Source organism: Bombina bombina, chromosome 3 (assembly GCF_027579735.1).
Source record: "Bombina bombina isolate aBomBom1 chromosome 3, aBomBom1.pri, whole genome shotgun sequence".
In the NCBI taxonomy this organism is placed as follows: Eukaryota; Metazoa; Chordata; class Amphibia; order Anura; family Bombinatoridae; genus Bombina; species Bombina bombina.
In genome coordinates, this window is record NC_069501.1 from 11404458 (window position 1) to 11421727 (window position 17270).

The window sequence follows — 17270 nt, forward strand, 5'->3', positions numbered from 1 at the left end:
ACACACACAGTACATACACACACACTATATACAATATGCACACACACATACAGTACATATATCACAAACACACAGTACATACAATATACACACACACACACATACAGTACATATATTACACACAGTACATACACACACACTACATACAATATGCACACACACACAGTACATGCACACACACTACATACAATATGCACACACACGCAGTACATATATTACACACACACATACATACATATATTACACACACACACAGTACATATATTACACACACACAGTACATATATTACACAGTACATATATTACACACACACACACACACACACACACACACATACCGTACATATATTACACACACACAGTACATATATTACACACACACACACATACAGTACATATATTACACAGACACAATACATATATTACACACACAGTACATATATTACACACACACACACACACACACACACACACAGTACATTTATTACACACACAGTACATATATTACACACACACACAGTACATATATTACACACACAGTACATATATTACACACACACACACACACACACACACACATACCGTACATATATTACACACACACATACAGTACATATATTACACACACAGAGTACATATATTAAATACACACACAGTACATATATTACACACACACACACAGTACCTATATTACACACACAGTACATATATTACACACACACACACACAGTACATATATTACACACACACACACACACACAGTACATATATTACACACACACACACACAGTACATATATTACACACACACAGTACATATATTACACACACACAGTACATATATTACACACACACACACAGTACATATATTACACACACACAGTACATATATTACACACACACACACACAGTACATATATTACACACACACACACACATACCGTACATATATTACACACACACACACACATACCGTACATATATTAAACACACACAGTACAAATAATTCCCACACACACAGTACATATATTACACACACACACAGTACATACATTACACACACACATACAGTACATATATTACACACAGTACATATATCACACACACAGTACATATATTACTCACACACACACAGTACATATATTACACACACACACACACACACATACAGTACATATATTACACACACACACACAGTACATATATCACACACACAGTACATATATTACACACACACACACAGTACATATACTACAAACACACACACAGTATATATATTACACACACACACAGTACATATATTACACATACACACACACACTACATATATTACACATACACACACAGTACATATATTACACATACACACACACACAGTATATATATTACACATACACACACAGTACATATATTACACACACACACACAGTACATATATTACACACACACACACAGTACATATATTACACACACACAGTACATATATTACACACACACACAGTACATAAATTACACACACACACACTACATATATTACACATACACACACACACAGTACATATATTACACACACACAGTACATATATTACACACACACACACAGTACATATATTACACACACACACACAGTACATATATTACACACACACACAGTACATAAATTACACACACACACACTACATATATTACACATACACACACACACAGTACATATATTACACACACACACACAGTACATATACTACAAACACACACACAGTATATATATTACACACACACACACAGTACATATATTACACACACACACACACAGTACATATATTACACACACACAGTACATATATTACACACACACACACAGTACATATATTACACACACACACAGTACATAAATTACACACACACACACTACATATATTACACATACACACACACACAGTACATATATTACACACACACACAGTACATATATTACACACACACACACTACATATATTACACACACAGTACATATATTTACACACACACACACTACATATATTACACATACACACACACACAGTACATATATTACACACACACACACAGTACATATACTACAAACACACACACAGTATATATATTACACACACACACAGTACATATATTACACACACACACACACAGTACATATATTACACACACACAGTACATATATTACACACACACAGTACATATATTACACACACACACAGTACATAAATTACACACACACACACTACATATATTACACATACACACACACACACAGTACATATATTACACACACACACAGTACATATATTACACACACACACAGTACATATATTACACACACACACACAGTACATATATTACACATACACACACACACAGTACATATATTACACACACACACAGTACATATATTACACACACACACAGTACATATATTACACACACACACAGTACATATATTACACACACACACAGTACATAAATTACACACACACACACACACACACACACACACACTCAGTACATAAATTACACATACACACACACACAGTACATATATTACACACACACACACTACATATATTACACTTACACACACACACACTCAGTACATATATTACACATACACACACACACACTCAGTACATATATTACACATACACACACACTCAGTACATATATTACACATACACACACACACAGTACATATATTACACACACAGTACATATATTACACACACACACACTCAGTACATAAATTACACATACACACACACACAGTACATATATTACACACACACACAGTACATATATTACACATACACACACACACAGTACATATATTACACACACACACAGTACATATATTACACACACACACACAGTACATATATTACACATACACACACACACAGTACATATATTACACACACACACAGTACATATATTACACACACACACAGTACATATATTACACACACACACAGTACATATATTACACACACACACAGTACATAAATTACACACACACACACACACACTCAGTACATAAATTACACATACACACACACACAGTACATATATTACACACACACACACTACATATATTACACTTACACACACACACACTCAGTACATATATTACACATACACACACACACACTCAGTACATATATTACACATACACACACACTCAGTACATATATTACACATACACACACACACAGTACATATATTACACACACAGTACATACATTACACACACACATACAGTACATATATTACACACACACACACAGTACATATATTACACACACACACATACAGTACATATATTACACACACACATACAGTACATATATTACACACACACACACAGTACATATATTACACACACACACACAGTACATATATTACACACACACACACAGTACATATATTACACACACACACACAGTACATATATTACACACACACACAGTACATATATTACACACACAGTACATATATTACACACACACACACTGCGGTTATGGGATAATATGGGCTAGTATAATAAAAAAAATAAATATAAAAAACTGTTTGGATTTTATTGTTTTTGGGGGACAAAATAAATATAAGTTTTTTTTTTCTTCTTGGGCTGCGGGGGGGGGGGCACGTGCGAGTGTGCTCAATTGGAGGAGCCTCCACTGCACACACACACACACACACAGTACATACTATATGCACACTCTCACAGTACATACTATACGCACACACACACAGAGTACATACTATATGCACACTCTCTCAGTACATATATTACACACACACACAGTACATATATTACACACACACACAGTACATATATTACACACACACACACACACAAAGTACATATATTACACACACACACAGTACATATATTATACACACACACACAGTACATATATTACACACACACACAGTACATATATTACACACACAGTACATACACACACACTATATACAATATGCACACACACATACAGTACATATATCACAAACACACAGTACATACAATATACACACACACACACATACAGTACATATATTACACACAGTACATACACACACACTACATACAATATGCACACACACACAGTACATGCACACACACTACATACAATATGCACACACACGCAGTACATATATTACACACACACATACATACATATATTACACACACACACAGTACATATATTACACACACACAGTACATATATTACACAGTACATATATTACACACACACACACACACACACACACATACCGTACATATATTACACACACACAGTACATATATTACACACACACACACATACAGTACATATATTACACAGACACAATACATATATTACACACACAGTACATATATTACACACACACACACACACACACAGTACATTTATTACACACACAGTACATATATTACACACACACACAGTACATATATTACACACACAGTACATATATTACACACACACACACACACACACACACACACACACACATACCGTACATATATTACACACACACATACAGTACATATATTACACACACAGAGTACATATATTAAATACACACACAGTACATATATTACACACACACACACAGTACCTATATTACACACACAGTACATATATTACACACACACACACAGTACATATATTACACACACACACAGTACATATATTACACACACACACACACACACACACAGTACATATATTACACACACACAGTACATATATTACACACACACAGTACATATATTACACACACACACAGTACATATATTACACACACACACACAGTACATATATTACACACACACAGTACATATATTACACACACACACAGTACATATATTACACACACACACACACATACCGTACATATATTACACACACACACACACATACCGTACATATATTAAACACACACAGTACAAATAATTCCCACACACACAGTACATATATTACACACACACAGTACATACATTACACACACACATACAGTACATATATTACACACAGTACATATATTACACACACACACAGTACATATATTACTCACACACACACAGTACATATATTACACACACACACACACATACAGTACATATATTACACACACACACACAGTACATATATCACACACACAGTACATATATTACACACACACACACAGTACATATACTACAAACACACACACAGTATATATATTACACACACACACAGTACATATATTACACATACACACACACACTACATATATTACACATACACACACAGTACATATATTACACATACATACACACACACACAGTATATATATTACACATACACACACAGTACATATATTACACACACACACACAGTACATATATTACACACACACACACAGTACATATATTACACACACACAGTACATATATTACACACACACACAGTACATAAATTACACACACACACACTACATATATTACACATACACACACACACAGTACATATATTACACACACACAGTACATATATTACACACACACACACAGTACATATATTACACACACACACACAGTACATATATTACACACACACACAGTACATAAATTACACACACACACACTACATATATTACACATACACACACACACAGTACATATATTACACACACACACACAGTACATATACTACAAACACACACACAGTATATATATTACACACACACACACAGTACATATATTACACACACACACACACAGTACATATATTACACACACACAGTACATAAATTACACACACACACACAGTACATATATTACACACACACACACAGTACATAAATTACACACACACACACAGTACATATATTACACACACACACAGTACATATATTACACACACACACAGTACATATATTACACACACACACACTACATATATTACACACACAGTACATATATTACACACACACACTACATATATTACACATACACACACACACGAGTACATATATACACCACACACACCGTACTATACTACAGAACACACACACTAGTATATATATTACACACACACACAGTACATATATTAGCACACACACACACAGTACAGATATTACACACACACAGTACATATATTACACACACACAGTACATATACTACAGCACTCACACAAGTACATAAGATTACACACACACACAGCTACATATATTACAGCATACACACACACAGTACATATATACACACACACACAGTACATATATTACACACACACACAGTACATATATTACACACACACACACAGTACATATATTACACATACACACACACACAGTACATATATTACACACACACACAGTACATATATTACACACACACACAGTACATATATTACACACACACACAGTACATATATTACACACACACACAGTACATATATTACACACACACACAGTACATAAATTACACACACACACACACACACTCAGTACATAAATTACACATACACACACACACAGTACATATATTACACACACACACACTACATATATTACACTTACACACACACACACTCAGTAAATATATTACACATACACACACACACACTCAGTACATATATTACACATACACACACACTCAGTACATATATTACACATACACACACACACAGTACATATATTACACACACAGTACATATATTACACACACACACACTCAGTACATAAATTACACATACACACACACACAGTACATATATTACACACACACAGTACATATATTACACACACACAGTACATATACTACACACACACACAGTACATAAATTACACACACACACACTACATATATTACACATACACACACAGTACATATATTACACACACACACAGTACATATATTACACACACACACAGTACATATATTACACACACACACACAGTACATATATTACACATACACACACACACAGTACATATATTACACACACACACAGTACATATATTACACACACACACAGTACATATATTACACACACACACAGTACATATATTACACACACACACAGTACATATATTACACACACACACAGTACATAAATTACACACACACACACACACACTCAGTACATAAATTACACATACACACACACACAGTACATATATTACACACACACACACTACATATATTACACTTACACACACACACACTCAGTACATATATTACACATACACACACACACACTCAGTACATATATTACACACACACTCAGTACATATATTACACATAACACAACACACAGATACATATATATTACACACACAGTACATATATTACACACATACACACACCACCTCAGTACATAAAGTACATCATACACACACACACAAGTACATATATTACACACACACAACACAGTACATATATTACACATACAACAACACACCACAGCTTACATCATATTTACACACACTCTCACAGTACATATATTTCCAACACACAACTCAGTACATTATAATTACAACACACCACACACAGTACATATATTACTCAATACACACACACAACTGAACCAGTACATATATTACACACACACACAGTACAGTATATTACACACAACACACAGTACATATGATTACCATACCCCACAAACACAGATACATAAATTACACACACACACACAACACACTCCACTCAGTACAATAAATTAGACACATACCACACACACTGTACATAATATTACACACAACACACTACATATATTACTCTTACCACTGAACACATTGGGAACCCAGTACATATATTACACATACACACACACACACACACTCAGTACATATATTACACATACACACACACTCAGTACATATATTACACATACACACACACACAGTACATATATTACACACACAGTACATACATTACACACACACATACAGTACATATATTACACACACACACACAGTACATATATTACACACACACACACATACAGTACATATATTACACACACACATACAGTACATATATTACACACACACACAGTACATATATTACACACACAGTACATATATTACACACACACACACAGTACATATATTACACACACACACAGTACATATATTACACACACACACAGTACATATATTACACACACAGTACATACATTACACACACACATACAGTACATATATTACACACACACACACAGTACATATATTACACACACACACATACAGTACATATATTACACACACACATACAGTACATATATTACACACACACACAGTACATATATTACACACACAGTACATATATTACACACACAGTACATATATTACACACACACTCAGTACATAAATTACACACACACACACACACAGTACATATATTACACATACACACACACACAGTACATATATTACACACACAGTACATATATTACACACACACACAGTACATATATTACACACACACATACACACAGTACATATATTACACACACACACACACACACTACATATATTACACATACACACACACACAGTACATATATTACACACACACACACACACACACACTACATATATTACACATACACACACACACAGTACATATATTACACATACACACACACACAGTACATATATTACACACACAGTACATATATTACACACACACACAGTACATATATTACACACACACACACAGTACATATATTACACACACACACACACACACACACACACACACACACACAGTACATATATTATACACACACACACACTACATATATTACACACACACATACACACAGTACATATATTACACACACACAGTACATATATTACACACACACACACACTACATATATTACACATACACACACACACAGTACATATATTACACATACACACACACACAGTACATATATTACACACACACACACACACACTACATATATTACACATACACACACACACAGTACATATATTACACACACACACACACACACACACACACACACACACACACACACACACACACAGTACATATATTATACACACACACACACTACATATATTACACACACAGTACATAAATTACACACACACACACTACATATATTACACATACACACACACACAGTACATATATTACACACACACACACAGTACATATATTACACATACACACACACACAGTACATATATTACACATACACACAGTACATAAATTACACACACACACACTACATATATTACACATACACACACACACAGTACATATATTACACACACACACAGTACATAAATTACACACACACACAGTACATATATTACACATACACACAGTACATAAATTACACACACACACAGTACATATATTACACACACACACACACAGTACATATATTACACATACACACAGTACATAAATTACATACACACACAGTACATATATTACACACACACACAGTACATATATTACACACACACACAGTACATATATTACACACACACACAGTACATAAATTACACACACACACAGTACATATATTACACACACACACACACAGTACATATATTACACACACACACAGTACATATATTACACACACACAGTACATATATTACACACACACAGTACATATATTACACACACACAGTACATATATTACACACACACAGTACATATATTACACACACACACACACACAGTACATATATTACACACACACACAGTACATATATTACACACACACACAGTACATATATTACACACACACACACAGTACATATATTACACACACACACACAGTACATATATTACACACACACACACAGTACATATATTACACACACACATACAGTACATATATTACACACACAGAGTACATATATTAAATACACACACAGTACATATATTACACACACACACACAGTACCTATATTACACACACAGTACATATATTACACACACACACACAGTACATATATTAGCACACGACGACAACACAGTTACATTATTACACACACAGCCACACACACAGTACAATATATTACACACACACAGTACATATATACACCACACAGGTACTATATTACAACACACACACCGAGTACAGTATATTACACCACCACACACTCAGTACATATATTAGACACACACAGTACATATATTACACACACACACCAGTACATATATTACACACACACACGACACATACCGTACATATATTTACACACACACCACACCACAGTGTACCGTACATATATTAAAACACACACAGTACTAATAATGTCCCGACACCACACGAGTACATATATTACACACACACAGTACATACATTACACACACAACATACAGGTACATATATTACACACAGTACATATATCACAACACACAGGTAACATATATTACTCACACACACACAGTAAATATATTACACACACACACACACATACAGTACATATATTACACACACACACACAGTACATATATCACACACACAGTACATATATTACACACACACACACAGTACATATACTACAAACACACACACAGTATATATATTACACACACACACAGTACATATATTACACACACACACACACACACACTACATATATTACACATACACACAGTACATATATTACACATACACACACACACACAGTATATATATTACACACACACACAGTACATATATTACACACACACACACAGTACATATATTACACACACACACACAGTACATATATTACACACACAGTACATATATTACACACACACACAGTACATAAATTACACACACACACAACTACATATATTACACATACACACACAACACAGTACATATATTACACACCACAGTACATATATTACACACACACACACAGTACATATATTACACACACACACACAGTACATATATTACACACACACAGTACATAAATTACACACACACACACACTACATATATTACACATACACACACACACAGTACATATATTACACACACACACACAGTACATATACTACAAACACACACACAGTATATATATACACACACACACACAGTACATATATTACACACACATAGTACATAAATTACACACACACACACTACATATATTACACATACACACACACACAGTACATATATTACACACACACACAGTACATATATTACACACACACACACTACATATATTACACACACAGTACATATATTACACACACACACACTACATATATTACACATACACACACACACACAGTACATATATTACACACACACACACAGTACATAACTACAAACACAACACACAGTATATATTTACACACACACACAGTACATATATTACACACACACACACAGTACATATATTACACACACACAGTACATATATTACACACACACAGTACATATACTACACACACACACAGTACATAAATTACACACACACACACTACATATATTACACATACACACACACACAGTACATATATTACACACACACACAGTACATATATTACACACACACACACAGTACATATATTACACATACACACACACAGTACATATATTACACACACACACAGTACATATATTACACACACACACAGTACATATATTACACACACACACAGTACATAAATTACACACACACACACACACACAGTACATAAATAACACATACACACACACACAGTACATATATTACACACACACACACTACATATATTACACTTACACACACACACACAGTACATATATTACACATACACACACACACACTCAGTACATATATTACACATACACACACACTCAGTACATATATTACACATACACACACACACAGTACATATATTACACACACAGTACATATATTACACACACACACACTCAGTACATAAATTACACATACACACACACACAGTACATATATTACACACACACACAGTACATATATTACACATACACACACACACAGTACATATATTACACACACACACAGTACATATATTACACACACACACAGTACATATATTACACACACACACACAGTACATATATTACACATACACACACACACAGTACATATATTACACACACACACAGTACATATATTACACACACACAGTACATATATTACACACACACACAGTACATAAATTACACACACACACACACACACACACTCAGTACATAAATTACACATACACACACACACAGTACATATATTACACACACACACACTACATATATTACACTTACACACACACACACTCAGTACATATATTACACATACACACACACACACTCAGTACATATATTACACATACACACACACTCAGTACATATATTACACATACACACACACACAGTACATATATTACACACACAGTACATACATTACACACACACACAGTACATATATTACACACACACACACAGTACATATATTACACACACACACATACAGTACATATATTACACACACACATACAGTACATATATTACACACACACACACAGTACATATATTACACACACACACACAGTACATATATTACACACACACACAGTACATATATTACACACACAGTACATATATTACACACACACACTCAGTACATAAATTACACACACACACACACACAGTACATATATTACACATACACACACACACAGTACATATATTACACACACAGTACATATATTACACACACACACAGTACATATATTACACACACACATACACACAGTACATATATTACACACACACACACACACACTACATATATTACACATACACACACACACAGTACATATATTACACACACACACACACACACACTACATATATTACACATACACACACACACAGTACATATATTACACATACACACACACACAGTACATATATTACACACACAGTACATATATTACACACACACACAGTACATATATTACACACACACACACAGTACATATATTACACACACACACACACACACACACACACACAGTACATATATTATACACACACACACACTACATATATTACACACACACATACACACAGTACATATATTACACACACACAGTACATATATTACACACACACACACACACACTACATATATTACACATACACACACACACAGTAAATATATACACATACACACACACACAGTACATATATTACACACACACACACACAAACACTACATATATTACACATACACACACACACAGTACATATATTACACACACACACACACACACACACACACACACACAGTACATATATTATACACACACACACACTACATATATTACACACACAGTACATAAATTACACACACACACACTACATATATTACACATACACACACACACAGTACATATATTACACACACACACAGTACATATATTACACATACACACACACACAGTACATATATTACACATACACACAGTACATAAATTACACACACACACACTACATATATTACACATACACACACACACACAGTACATATATTACACACACACACAGTACATAAATTACACACACACACAGTACATATATTACACATACACACAGTACATAAATTACACACACACACAGTACATATATTACACACACACACACACAGTACATATATTACACATACACACAGTACATAAATTACATACACACACAGTACATATATTACACACACACACACACACACACACAGTACATATATTACACACACACACAGTACATATATTACACACACACACAGTACATATATTACACACACACACAGTACATAAATTACACACACACACAGTACATATATTACACACACACACACACAGTACATATATTACACACACACACAGTACATATATTACACACACACAGTACATATATTACACAGTACATATATTACACACACACAGTACATATATTACACACACCACACACACACAGTACATATATTACACACACACACAGTACATATATTACACACACACACACAGTACATATATTACACACACACACACAGTACATATATTACACACACACACACAGTACATATATTACACACACACACACACACACACACACACACACAGTACATATATTACACACACACACACACACACACAGTACATATATTACACACACACACAGTACATATATTACACACACACACACAGTATATATATTACACACACACACACACAGTAGATATATTACACACACACACAGTACATAAATTACACACACACACACAGTACATAAATTACACACACACACACACACACACACACACACACAGTACATATATTACACACACACACACAGTACATATATTACACACACACACACACACACACACACACACACACAGTACATATATTACACACACACACACACACACACACACACACACAGTACATATATTACACACACACACACACACACACACACACAGTACATATATTACACACACACACAGTACATATATTACACACACACACAGTACATATATTACACACACACACAGTACATATATTACACACACACACAGTACATATATTACACACACACACAGTACATATATTACACACACACACACAGTACATATATTACACACACACACACACACACACACACACAGTACATATATTACACACACACACACACACACACACACAGTACATATATTACACACACACACAGTACATATATTACACACACACACAGTACATATATTACACACACACACACACACACACACACGTCTAGAGATGACAGATTAAGGGAATTCAGGACATGTGAGTTACACGCTGTCTCAGGGGACTAAAGTTGAATGAAATATACATTTATAATCTTGTCTAATGCTCCTTTCTTGTTACAGAACTAACAAGGAGATGTAGGTTGTCGCTACTGCTAATTAGAGAGTACAGCTGTAATTAACCCCCTGCAACCCCATATAGGGCTAGATTAACAGTGGAGCGCTAACTGTTGCGCATATCACTCACGGCTCTTTGCGCGCGTCGGAAGTAGAGTGCGTATTACAGGTTAAATAAACGTGTTCGCTGGAGTGCAATTGAATTTATTGCGTCCCGGGATAGCGCGACTTCAGAGCTCTGGTTAACTGTTATGCGAGACAAATATAGTTGTGCAAAACACATCAAAATTACATTTAAAAGTACAGTTACACTCGTAATAAAACTGTCTGATAGAAATGGTCACAACAAAATGCAGAAAAAAGTTATAAGGGCTCAAAGAAATGAGACCTCAGGTGTAAAATAAAGACTTCAACGGGCTTTAACATAGATACATACATATATACACGTCTACAGATGTATGTGTATATATTTATGTATATATGTGTGTATGGATGTATTTATGTATATATGTGTGTATGGATGTATTTATGTATATATGTGTGTATGGATGTATTTATGTATATATGTGTGTATGGATGTATTTATGTATATATGTGTGTATGGATGTATTTATGTATACAGATATAAACACATAAATGGAGCCCTTTGCAGTTAAGTAGCTGAAAAAATGTAAAAGCAATATTCATAATTACAAATGTGTTATACTGTGTATTTACTGTAAATATTTCACATCCTAATGTTCTGCACAAAGGGGAATATGTTCTATGTATTTATAAATAGCTATTCCTATATATCTGTGTACCAATATATAACAATGTACATATATAGGTATAGATATATATTGTACCATCAGATATATGTATTTATAAATAGCTATTCCTATATATATCTGTATATATGTGTACCAATATATAACAATGTACATATATAGGTATAGATATATATTGTACCATCAGATATATGTATTTATAAATAGCTATTCCTATATATATCTGTATATATGTGTACCAATATATAACAATGTACATATATAGGTATAGATATATATTGTACCATCAGATATATGTATTTATAAATAGCTATTCCTATATATCTGTATACCAATATATAACAATGTACATATATAGGTATAGATATATATTGTACCATCAGATATATGTATTTATAAATAGCTATTCCTATATATCTGTATACCAATATATAACAATGTACATATATAGGTATAGATATATATTGTACCATCAGATATATGTATTTATAAATAGCTATTCCTATATATATCTGTATATATGTGTACCAATATATAACAATGTACATATATAGGTATAGATATATATTGTACCATCAGATATATGTATTTATAAATAGCTATTCCTATATATCTGTATACCAATATATAACAATGTACATATATAGGTATAGATATATATTGTACCATCAGATATATGTAGAAATATGTATTTATAAATAGCTATTCCTATATATATATCTATATATCTGTATATCTGTATACCAATATATAACAATGTACATATATAGGTATAGATATATATTGTACCATCAGATATATGTATTTATGAATAAATAGAAAATATTCTGCTACATGAAGAACATTGGAATGTGAGATATTCATATTTCCCGTTGGGTTAGTGCACATGAGACTATGCGATCGGATTTGCGCCGCTTCTTGGGTGTTTTTTTGCAGTTTCCATGCTCCATTGAATATATAATATGTTAACAGGGTTGCGGTATTTTACCTTAGTTTTTTTGCTCACATCAGGTTAGCGCTTCTGAGAAAACATTTTACTTCGCTACCCAATGCATGTAAAAAGCCTCCGCCTAGTGGAGTTAACCCAGGAGCGGGAGCGATAAATAGTGCGTCCTTAATGGGAAATGCTAGAGGAGGGTATGTGTTTTTGTGCTTATTAACCTCACTGATCTCCATTCAGTCTCACAAAAAAGAGTTCTGGGAGCCTGAGCACACTGACATGACCTGGCTAAGGGCAACGGGCCTCAACTACAGAACTCATTAAAGGGACAGTCAACACCAGAATTGTTGTTGTTTTAAAAGATAGATAATCCCTTAATGACCAATTTCCCAGTTTTGCATAACCAACACAGTTATAATTATACACATTTTACCTCTGTAATTACCCTTTATCTAAGCCTCTGCAGACTCCCCCCTTATTTCAGTTCTTTTGACAGACTTACATTTTAGTCAATCAATGCTCACTCCTCGGTAAATTCACATGCATGAGCTCAATGTTATCTATATGAAACACATGAAATAACGCCCTCTAGTGGTGAA